Source organism: Podarcis bocagei, assembly GCF_964188305.1.
Source record: "Podarcis bocagei genome assembly, chromosome: 3".
Taxonomy (NCBI): domain Eukaryota; kingdom Metazoa; phylum Chordata; class Lepidosauria; order Squamata; family Lacertidae; genus Podarcis; species Podarcis bocagei.
In genome coordinates this window covers 9,930,727-9,943,441 of record NC_138127.1, presented here as the reverse complement: position 1 = coordinate 9,943,441, position 12,715 = coordinate 9,930,727, and the positions used below count along the sequence as shown (strand labels likewise).

Sequence of the window (12,715 nt, the reverse complement as noted above, 5' to 3'; positions counted from 1 at the left end):
GTAACCACTGAGATTTTCCTATTGTTCTCTGTTAATATATCCCTTTGTTTTGGGGGAAAGAAGTTATGAAAATTGTATAAAAGCCAGAGGATTCCCCTGGTGCTCCTCATGAGGGACTTCAAAATAAATGAAGTAGTGAGAAATGGGTTACTTAATATAAACTGATCCTTGAATTTAAATTACCTGTTCTCTGTGGAAAAGCATGCTTACAAAATATGCCATTCGGGGCCATTACATTTCTAGGAAATTGCTTTTAGCTTCTGCTACTTGAAGTTGCACATATGCATTCCTGAACTATTTTTTGTTTGTTAATTTCATAAAATATATTCCTAGTTGTTAGTTTCAGAATATCTACAAACTTAGCATAGATAGGCAGTGTAGATCATGTGGCTTTATATTCTCATTAGCCTTAATCTCCATTTCTCGATGAGGAGTTGAAGATGAAAAGGAGGTATTTCCTTGTGCTGTATGGAAAGGAGTCACTTGAATTGGCAGGATTTTGAAAGTTTAGTTTTCAGAATATTAAATGACTGAAGATTTGCATTAATAATAAAGTACCTGCCCCCAAGTCTAGTATGTATTGATAGCCTATCAAGGCATGTGTCTGAATTTACTTTGAATCTTGACTTAATATGTAGATCTAAGTAGGGTTATGTAATGTGTTTACTGCTGCTTGTTCACTGAAAAGAAGTGATCTTTCCACTCCTGCGTTTGAGGAAGGAATGTTAAACTTGGGGGAATTAGAGTTTGAAGATGGAGTGCACTTATATCCAAGATATGAAAAAGGGGAAAACTCTGTAATAGAGGTCCCACTTTCAGTGCCCGGCGTTTCCAGGTATAGGAAGAAATGCTCCATAACATACTGCTATGCTTAAGTCTAAGATCATAACCAGTACAGTGGTGCCTCGCAAGACGAAAAGAATCCGTTCTGTGATTCTCTTCGTCTAGCGGTTTTTTCGTCTTGCGAAGCAAGCCCGTTGACGGATTAGCGGATTAGTGCTATTAGCGCTATTAGCGGCTTTTAGCGGCTTATCTGCTGATCGGATCAGCTGATAAGTGGCTTAGCGGCTTAGAAAAAAGGGGGGGGGAACCAGCAGGAACTCGCAAGACATTGTTGTCTTGCGAAGCAAGCCCATAGGAAATTCGTTTTGCGAAGCACCTCCAAAACGGAAAACTCTTTCGTCTAGCAAGTTTTCCGTCTTGCGAGGCATTCGTCTTGCGGGGCACCACTGTACATTGAACTAAGCCCAGAAGCCAACAGATACCCATTGCACCTATATATCCTAGTTTCAACCAAGAATAAGTGAGCTGGTACTTGCCTGCATTGATTAGCTGACAGTTGCTTATGAGTACATGTTATACAATGACAGATAATTAACTCAGCATGTTATTTCTACTTGATAATTTATAAGCAGACTAATATTATTTGTCAGTATGTGTATTTACTGTTTTCTTGCACAATCAGGAAGCTGTGGAATGCAGTGAGTTCTTAAATTGCCCCAATGCCTACTGTGTTATCTGTTATATAACTTGAAGGTTAATTGACCTGCTTTTTCCCCCCTTTACTTTCGTCTGCTCTTACCTATAAATTAAGCATCCAGCACCACTTTTGTAAATAAAAAGGTTATTGGCCATGTTCTGCGAGAGAAAATCCTTAGATATTTATTGCTTTTTTAAAAAAACTGCTGACTAGGAAGCATTGCTCATGTGTTCAATCTACTGTGTGGTGGGCAGCAAATAATGGTGATGGGGCCGCAGAGGGTTGTGGATGCAGCTCATCAAGTGGAAAAAGGATTGGATCTGAAAATTCTATTGGCTAAATTTGTACAGAGTTGAGATTAACCGAAGCATCACATTTGTCAAGTCTTGGAAAAATGCACCTGATCCCATATACTTTGTTGTTGTTGTTTAGTCGTTTAGTCGTGTCTGACTCTTCGTGACCCCATGGACCAGACCATGCCAGGCACTTGGTCAAACTCATGTTAGTAGCCTCGAGAACACTGTCCAACCATCTCATCCTCTGTCGTCGTCTTCTCCTTGTGCCCTCAATCTTTCGGCAATTCGGCTCCAGGGACCACGCATTCGCTCTGTAAGACACACAGACATTTCCCCTTACTTTTTAGGAAGAAAAAAGTGTGTCTTATGGAGTGAAAAATACGGTACATACCTGTAAGTGACTGAAATGAAACTAGTAGATCTTCATCAGAATTCCATTGGATTCTGAGCTCCTCACTTTCATATACAATTATGGGTGGAATTTTCACACCATATATGTGGCATGTTGCCCCCCCCCCCGCCTTAATCAATGGCTCTCACTATACAGTGGTGGGTGATTTATTGATTCTGCTGAATAGTAATTGGTTAATAAACTCGTAAATGCTGCCACAACCGAGCAGACACTTAGGATATCGCCTTAGATTTTTAAGACAATGGGGGAGGGGGGAAGGAGACAAAGAAAGGATCCAGCAAACATTAAAGAGAGAAAGAGCTGCCAGTTCCCACAGCTATTGCTGGGGGTAGGGTGTGTGAAAAAGGGCAGCATTGAGCAGCTTTCTGGATGTGTCACCAAAAGTGGAACTGAATGGGGATGTTTTATGCTACCAGTTATAGGAAAAACTTAAAGAGTGAACCTCAGCCTGAATGTGAAGTGGGCTTTTCACAAAGGTCCAAGCTGGACTTGAATGTCATTACATAACAAAAGATGCAGGTGGGGTCATTCCACCTGTACTCCACTGCATTTCATATCGCAGTTGCACATCCTTGTACCTATCAGCCCAGTGGGTATGTTTCTTGGCAGTTTGTCCACAGCAGAGAGTGGTGAGTGGGCATGGATGTCATCACATGGCTTCCATTTTCAAATTGGATGGAAGCTAGTTAGGGAGAAATGCATCAAATCACAGTATTTCTCAAGAAACCATAGGATAAATGTGGACAAACCAGTGGTAGGAATACCATGAGTGCAGAGTAAACAGGAGTTGGTACACAGCCTTAGTAGGTTGTTTTTTTTTGACCTTGCTGAAGGGGACAAGCTTGCACCTGTTCAGAAAATGCAAAACTAATGCTTTTTGAGTGGCATCTAGTCACTCTCAAGGGACGGTTAATGATTCAAGTCTATGTGTTGCTTGCATTAGATATGGCAGGTGTGGTCAACTCCCAAGAGACTGCGATCTACTCACAGAGTTAAAAACTGGCAGTGATCTACCCCCTTTTGGGGGGTTCATGTCAAGGTTGTTGAGCATTTTGTAGGAAGGAAAGCCCTGGTTTTTTGGGTTCAGGTCACAGTTGCTGAGCTTTTTTTAAGGGAGGAGGGAAGTCCCGGTTTTTTTGGGGGGGGGGGGTTGCAGGGCAAAAACATTGAGCTTCTTTTAGGGGAGCCAAAGTTGTTCAGCTTCTTTGGGGGGAGCCACTGATCTTCCAGTGATCTACCACGGACGTCCAGTGATCTACCGGTAGATCACGATCTACCTGTTGGACGTGCCTGAGTTATGGCAATAGGTGAATAGGTGTTGAGGATCAATTGGGCAACTACAACCTCCTGCTTCCAATTTGCTTGGACCTGCATGGGATTGCTCCGTAGGGCCATTCCCTCGCTTACTACAATCGCTCTCATTGCACAGAGCAAAGCCAAATTCCTGGGGCATGTACGAAGGTCCAGCTGAAGCAAGCTGCTTAAGTAACAATTATACACACCTCTGTCTGAAGCTGCCTGAAAAGGAAAAGGAAAAGGAAACACACCTTAGAAAATGGTGGTGATTTAATTGTTCTTCTGGACTATTTCTATGTGCAGGGAGTGAGTTTTGTGCCAGAGCATCCAAATACAGTGGTGCCCCGCAAGACGAATGCCTCGCAAGACGGAAAACCCACTAGACGAAAGGGTTTTCTGTTTTTGAGCTGCTTCGCAAGACAAATTTCCCTATGGGCTTGCTTCGCAAGACGAAAACGTCTTGCGAGTGTTCCGATTTTTTTTTTGCTTTCCCCCCTTTTTCTAAGCCGCTAAACTGCTAATAGCCTTTTAGCCGCTAATCCGCTAATCCTTTAATAGCCGCTAAGCCTTTAATAGCCGCTAAACCGCTAATAGCGCTAATCCGCTAAGCCGCTAATAGGGTTGCTTCGCAAGACGAAAAGACCGCTAGACGAAGAGACTCGAGGAATGGATTAATTTCGTCTTGCGAGGCACCACTGTACATATCTTCTAGCATTATGAGATGGTAGTGTCTCTGGATGCCTTTTCTCCTATAACTAGCTCTTTGAAGGGATACGGTTTAGTTATTGGGGGGTGGGAATGCCAATCTAATAAATATAATTCCCTACTAATAAATAAGAAGTTTTAAGGAAGATTTAGGGGCAGCACCAGTATTTATATTCCAGCCATTTATTTTAGCAATACAGCTCTCTTGCAATGCCGATTTTGTAGTCTTCAGCTGCTGCTTGCTCAGACCTTACAGAATGCTACCATGAAGATGCATAGCCATTCATGGCTTTCAGCCCTGTTTCTATGGAAATGGGACCAGGAGGTTTTTTTGCTGACAGAAGTGATGGCAAGTAGTATCTTAATCTCCATCTAATCCACAGCTGACTAATTTACCCAGTGTTATATTTCTTATCTAGTCTTCTCTCCTCCTGAAAATTATAACAACATTTTCATCTTCATCACCCATGACCTTACAAACTCTCACAGGATCTTCCTCCCAGGGTAAAAGGAAGAGGCAGAGGTAGGGAGAGAGGAAGAATGTGGGTGAATGGTTTTACATGCAAAGATTGGTTAAGAAAAGGTAAGCTGGGGCAAAGGGCTCTGAAGGAGGTGTTTAGCAGAAGGAAAATCGTATCTTGAGTCACAGGACTGAAACAGCTCATAAAATGCACACCCTGCAAACAACTTCTGGCAGCAATGCTACATATATCCCATTGGCATATACTAAACGTGAACTCAAGTCTCTGAGCGAGGATCCTTATGTAGCCAAAACCAGTGCCGCCTACACACAAGGGGGAAGATATCAGCAGGCTTGGGAGAACCCTGAGATTTGCAGAAGTACAAAACATCTCAAGAGAAAGAGAAAGACCAAAACATCCCACCAAAAACTGAATGCTCTCCATGGCCACAGAAGACCAACTGTTTACTTTCGTTTTTGTGTGTGAAGTGTATGGAACTGATTATCCTGCAAGAGGGCATGGCTGCCTGGCTGAAACTCTGAATTCCCCATTGCAGCATTTTGTTGCAGCTCCCATTTGCTCCTTCTGTTATTATTATTTATTATTATCTTTATATCTCGCCATTCATCTGAAGATCACAGGGCAGTTTGTGACATGCCCGACCTGATCCTATTTTAGGCCAAGGAAGTCTGAGTGACCTTGGGCCATTTACTGTACCATCTGTTACTCTTTGCTCAGAATAATTGGAGCCAACCATTGTTTAGATTGTGCAGAAAGGTTCTAGATAACCTGTACATATTGCCCCCCAAATCCTACAATTCCTTGACCCAATACTGACTGTCATTAGTTTAACCACAGAGAAGGTTTAAGGTGAAGCAACTCATTAGTTCCTGGCTTTGTAAGGGGTAAATAAGAGAGTTTTTAGACATCTGGTTAAGAAAGACATATGCCACAATATCACTTTGCTATTTGCTTTGCCTTGTTTCCGTTGTACAAAGTGTCCACTTTAGGGCATCTTATCTAGTATTCAAAGTCTTCCACATTACTGACCCTGCTTGTCTTGGTCATCTTTCGGGACCATGACCTCCCAGAATATCCATGCTTCGTTGGAACTCTGAAAATGTTTGACATTGATTCGTTACCATATGGGGATGGCTTTTCAACATAGGCCTTGCAACCTCGAGCAACTGATGCCCAACTGTGGAATTTGCTCAAGCAAGAAGTACATGTGTCACATACATCGGTTAAACGCCTTATCTTGGGATTTCAATGTAAGAAAAGAGTTTTTGGCAATGTTTCCCCGCAGTAATCTCTTATTGAATCACCAAGCCCTTTCAATCGTATTAGCCACTGTCAATCTTGTAGGAAGTTATGGTAGGATTTTTATTTTTGTATGTGCTTGTTTCACATTTCCCAGAAGGAAAGGATATTAAAAGAGATGTGATATTATGACTTACTTGGAGAAATCTGTTTAGATATAACTTTTGGCAGACCTCCAGGTAGTTGTAAGAGGAAGCACAAAATGCTCCTTAAAGTCTTCTCCACCTACTGTTTTGTGTGCATGTCTACCTGGATTAGGCAAGAAAATGTCAGATGTGTGAATTGTATGTCCCTTTCATTTATCGGCTTCATTGCTAATTTTTGAAGCCAACCCACTATTTTCTCAGGCTATTTCTTGGGACAGGGCTCTTAGATTATGATGAAAACTTTGAGCTATACACCCTAATATAAAGAGGAACAGACCTGGTTGTTTATAAAAACACTTCCCAGTCCTTGGTGTTCTTTCAATTTCTTCAAAACAATCTATCAATGATATTAACCAAAATGTATAAAACAAATTTGCCATGCATCCCGAAGGCTGCTCTTCTTTGTTATTTGAAGTCTGAGGTGAGAACAATAGACTTAGAATGGATTGCAACTCTCCTAGCAACTATGAGAATCTGCATTGCTAAATACTGGAAGACTGTAGCAACCTCTCAACTAAAACACTGGTTAGAGAAGACATGACAAGTTCATTAAAATGACACATTTAGGACGAGAACTTAGATACCAACAAGAGGATCAGTCCATAGAATTCTGGATTTTCTTCATTAGTTATTGGAACAATATTTAGCCCTACAATCAATTCACTTTTAAGTTTTCCTGCTCTCTCTCTTTCTTTCCTCGCTGTCCCATTTATCCGTGTCATCTGCTTATGTTACTACCGTATCTTATTAGATTGCCACTCTACCCCTCCAGAACCACTATGATGAGATGGAAGCCTTTTTTAAGCTTTAAGATTTTAATTTTATTTTAAGAAAACAGGAGGAAGGATATGTTAGTCCCTGCCCCAGTGACATGCATTCAGGGTTAATTACAGCAGAGTTTAGGTAAAGGTAAAGGGACCCCTGACCATTAGGTCCAGTCGTGGCCGACTCTGGGGTTGTGGCGCTCATCTCACTTTACTGGCCAAGAGAGCCGGCGTACAGCTTCTGGGTCATGTGGCCAACATGACTAAGGTGCTTCTGGTGAACCAGAGCAGCGCACGGAAACGCCGTTTACCTTCCCGCCAGAGCGGTACCTATTTATCTATTTGCACTTTGACGTGCTTTCGAACTGCTAGGTTGGCAGGAGCAGGGACCGAGCAACGGGAGCTCACCCCGTGACGGGCATTCGAACTGCCGACCTTCTGATTGGCAAGTCCTAGGTTCTGTGGTTTAACACACAGCACCACCCGCAGAGTTTAGGATGTTCTAAAAGCTCCGCCAAAAACCTGCATCCCCCTTGGCATGAGAACAGGAAGGGCAAATTTAGTGTTCTCCCATGCCACATCATTTTACTCCTATTTTGGCTTTTGATGCTAAATGCCCCCAAAATGGATCATTTTACTGTGCAGATTATGCTTTTCTCACAACCATCTCTGCTTGTGGCAGATGTAGATTTCCAGCTGTGGCAACTCATAACAAGGAGCAACATCTGTAGTGATAGCATATACCCAGGATAATTCCTGCACTTGCTCATGATACAAGCAGAAGTCAGCATGGGCTAATTATAGTGACACCCTTGGCTGAAATGGTCATATTTGCCTGTTCTCAGAACTGGGATGATAGGAAGCTCTGTGTCATCTTATTTTCTTTTGAACCTCAAGGTTAATGAAGGCAATTTTGTCTTAACTTGCATTAGATCACTTTGGAAAGACTGAGAATGCCCTGAAACAGATTAATCTGTAGCTCTACGCCTCTGAAGTATTACTGGTGGGGTTTTTATGTGTGTGTGTGTGTGTGTGTGTGTGTGTGTGTGTGTGTGTGTTTAAAAGAAAACTAATATACACTGTCAGCAACACAAGTTGCATCAATTAAAGTTTTATAGCCTGTGTTGATGCTGATTAACTACGAAGCGAAATGAAGATGGGAAATGGCAGGAATGATTGATGTTTTATTTAAAAGGCACAGTTTGTTTATTTAGTGGTTCAATTTAATTCGCAAATAGGTGCTAAGGCAGTATATAAATCATACTGAAGCATCTACTTTGTATGGATGGGCTTTTTGACAGCCAGTTGTGAGGAACATAGCGTCGAAGTGCTTAGCTTAAAACACAATGTGCCAAGTTCAGTAGTAATAGACTTTGGGTGTGTGAAAGTGAGAAAGTGCTAGCTGGAAAACCAGGCCCAGTATGACATCTCTGATGTCCTTGAGAGAGGTTTTACTTCTCCCCTTACCTTACCCTAACACCCCAGGAGATTACCGATAAACCTGACGCAATGTTCAAATTCACACTAGAACACAGTATAAATAAGTAGGAATACTAGAACAAAAAAAGGGAAGGAAAACAAAAAAGAGAAAGAGAATAAGAAAGAGAAATAAAATACCAACAACAATAATAATGAGCCTAATAACATTCAGAATTACATAGTTATATATATAGCCCTTTATCACCATTTTATCTCAATCTTCAGTTCACATACAGAGAACTGAGTCCTTCCAGCTTCCACCTGTAATGGCTTCCCCTTCCTCAGCCTGACATGCTAAGGAAGACCACTCTAGCCTGCCTCTCACAAATGTCCATCACCTTTCTGTACGTATCTTCATTTATCCCAAATATAAGTCGTCAAATATTAAAAATATACATATACATAATACTTATAGAGAACTATCAAGAATTAAGTACATGGAAAAGGTCATATATGAATGTTTAGAGGGGTGTACATTGTTCATTTTCACAGCCTGGCAATACATTCAGTGGCAAATGCATCTTTTGAAAACCCTTTTCTCGGTAGAATAACTCCATGGTGGTAGATACTTAAATGGTGGAATACGAATCCTAAGTTGGTGGAAGAAGAAGAAAAGCTATACAGGATAAAACATTGAAATCCTAATCTCCTCCAGAAATACTGAACTAATATAAATCAAAATCAGGTAGCCATGATAGACAATTACTGCAAAATTCACAGTAAAATAATACCAACAGATATATACACAATGCAGTTGATTAGCTTACCAATCACTCAGAATTATTCTTTAGGCTCGATTCCAAGCAAACTACATATGGTAGAAAGAGCTGCTAATAGCTAAAGTCTAGGAAACAAAAGAGTTGGAATAATGGTCACATCTGAATGGGATAGTGATAAATTACTCTCCTTGACATGTGGGCTGCTTAAAATGTATTATGGTGAAAATGAGATGGGGTTCCCTGCCTGTGCTTGAGAATTATTTAGGTTATTACAAAAAAGATAAAAGGAGCAGGGGCAGACTAGTTTGAAATTTAATATGACCAAAGTATACAGACTCGTACTAGGTATTTATATAAGTCAAGTTCAAAAACTCAAGGTGTTTTACATTATCTCAGTGATTTTTTTTACAACAGCAGTTTAGGGCAGTATAATCTTTTTAATTTAGGATGCGGGGGTTTAAGGCTGAATGATGGAACATTGCCTAAACTGTCATGCTACAGCAATGGTGGATACTAAAGTAAAACCCCATAGAGTTGCTGATATTTTATCTGGTAAGAAGTTCCAAACTAGGTTCCAGGTGAGAGAACTGGCAGAGATGTTGTTGCTTCAGCAGGCAGGTAAGGAAGTTAGGAGAGGGGCTGGGGGAGGAATAGGGCAGACAGGTGGATTAGGGGAAGGGATAGGTTATCATTGGGGAATGGAGAAGGGATCTGGGCGCTGTGTTGTGCTTGTGAAGATGCCATGAAAATGTAGCTCAACCCAAGGAAGGCTCAGAAACAACCAGCCTGCTTTCAGACTTTTAAGGAAAATAAGTTGGTTAACTAACTGCAGTTCCAAAGCAAGTCCTGCAACTGATTTTTTTGAAATCGGAAAGAAAATTGTGTCACTCTGACATACCGGTAGTTTGCAATGATATAAATGGTGAAATGGAAAGTATACATGAGAGTATCGGTGCGTGACTCAGATGCATATTGATTGTAGCAATGGTACGAAAAACAGAGGTTCATATATGCATCCACATAAATATGGAGCACTTTGATATACAGTATTAACAATTGAGTCCATCTTGGCAGACATTTTTAAATCGTATATCCTACTTTAAAATATGCCTCCATTAGAACTTCATATGGAATTCTGCAGTCTCCTGTGTCCAAGCAATTAGAACAGTTCGGAACACTCTATTGAATTGTATTTGGTGACTTCATCTTCGTTTATGTGCTTGGAATTTGTGACTCACTGGAATTAAGTTACAGTGCACAAGAAAATGCATTGAAGTTGCACTGTAGGTGACAAACATAAGAAGGATGCTTCTAACAAAGAGACAGATTTGGAAAATTGGCCATTGTGTCTTGATGCCAGTTTCTTATTCGTCTTATATAACTTTCTAGAAATGGCAGTGACATTTCTAACTGCTATAAAGAATTTCTCTCAAAACACAAGCTTCTAAAACAAATCAAGAATAATTCTGTGCTTGGAATAAAGTGTTAACTGCTGATGCCTTTTTTATTTTACATATACACCTTGATTTTATTCCATCTTTTTCCAGCCCCAAAATGATGATGAGCAAATCACTTTTATTTCAGGAATAAATATATACAGTAGCACAGTTTTAATGGTATGTTGACACATGATTGTGTGTGTGTGTGTGTGTGTGTGTGTGTGTGTGTGTCTGCTGAGTTTATAATAGGTCTTGGGGGAAGGGAAAATCTTTTCAATTTGTTTCCCAGTGGTAAAATTTTATAACATTCCAACTTGTTGCTATAGAAACTACAATAGCAAGAAGATACATTAATCGGATGCACTGTATTTTATGTGCCTCTATCTGCTGGGTTATGCATTTTATTAATCTCCAAAGTACGTTGATACTAAGTGTCATATGTAGCCATTTGAGCACCGTTTTGAAACTTCCCCTTCCCCTCCCCTTCCCCTTCTCCCCCCCCCCCAATTATGGGCATTGAAATATTTTAATAGCTTATACTTTGCCATTGCAGGTATCACCCTTGCAAACCATTAGTAGATAACAGCCACAGCGATCTACTGGGGTATGTTATGCTAATGCTTCTCTGTTTCACAGGAGAGCACTAAAGATTTATATTTGTTCAGCTATTTCAAAAGATGAAAAGCATCCAAAAAGCATTGGAGGTTGTTATTAGCAATGTCCCACAAAAAATCCCTTTCTTCAATGTTTCCAGTGTGTTGCCATGACCATCCAGCCACTTAACCACTTTCTACACTCATTTATTGGTGAGTCAGGTAGGATAATGAAGCTGTATTAGCATGGATTAGTTGCTCCCTCATTAAGCTTCTTTGACTATTCTTAATCAGTGTAGATGGTGTGGTGGTGTCCTCATGGTTCTGGCAGTATGTGCAGCATCTGGGGGTAAGATGTGGTAGCCCTCACCATAATTTCCTCCTACACTAGGAAATGGTTCTGAACAGTGTTCAGATTGTGATTACATAAGTAAAGGGCGGTTATTATTCCACATTCATCTGGAATAATATTGCTTATTTTAATAAATTAACATTTTTACAAAGCTTTCTCAAAGATTGCGCAAACTGAGTTGCGGCACCTCTCAGGTTGGCATTCCAGGAGAACGAGGGAGGTGTTCATGGTGAGTTCCAGCACCTCTTTTTCTAGCACTGCCTACATACTGTTTAGATTTCTGGATTCCCCCACCCTTTAAACTCCACAGTTCTAAAAAAGTTTTTGATTTGTTCTATCATTGAAAAATTTTCCTATGTATATGCTACTGTTTTCACTGATGGTTCCCTTATTAAACACCCAAAGTGTGGATGGCATACATCAGTATATGTGCATCTTTGAACAGCTGTGCAGGTATATGTATTTCTTTCACACCTTACACTTTGCTGTAAGGAAACACGTTTCCCCCATTTGCTGTAGTAGTGGATTTCCTACATTTGCAAGGGAAAGACTTTTGCTGTATTGTCAAACCTCTATGATACTAAGCATGGAAAAAGCCAGAGAGAGGAGCTCCTTTTAATCAGACTTGCACAATATGAGACCTAATAAGCCAGGTGCAGCCCAATAGCCATGTATTCTAGCTTGATGCAGTCCAGTTTCTACTGTTTCAGGAAGGCAGGTACCCGAGGAGTATGTTTTCACAAACCTTTTGATGCAGTTCTTGCATTAAAGCTTCCCATCACCTTTGATAACGGTTTTATAGTTGATGTTTTAACTGTGTTAAATGATATGTATTGATATTTTTAGACCTTGAAAACAGACCTAGTAAAGAGGGCACTGCTGTAACTTCCTATTGCTCAGGTCACTCGGGTGAAAAACAGTAGGGGATGGCCAACCGAGCCAAAGGCAGCATCCCCAACCTGCCAAGTATCTACTGGGCAAGCAAACATGGTTGGACTTGTGAGGCTATTATCTTATTACCTTGGGCATGGTCTGAGTCAAGTGCCTGGATGGAGGATTGCTTGGTGAAACTTTAATATGTTCTGCCTGGGGTTCTATCATGTTAGCTAGGTGAAATATGGACCTTGAGGTTGTAGTGGATAGCTTGATGAAGACGTTGACTCAGTATACAGTAGCTGTGAAAAAGGCAAATCCCATCCTACCTACACAGTATCCTACTAAACACCAGTTGCTTGAAGCCTCAGGGATGAAGA

At 40.8% G+C, this 12,715-nt stretch overlaps 1 protein-coding gene across 4 annotated transcripts in view; it reads left to right on the top strand.

Moving 5' to 3' along the window:
* DLGAP2 (DLG associated protein 2) overlaps positions 1-12,715 on the top strand; it is a 400,720-nt gene that overhangs the window by 56,482 nt on the left and 331,523 nt on the right. The window lies entirely within an intron of this gene.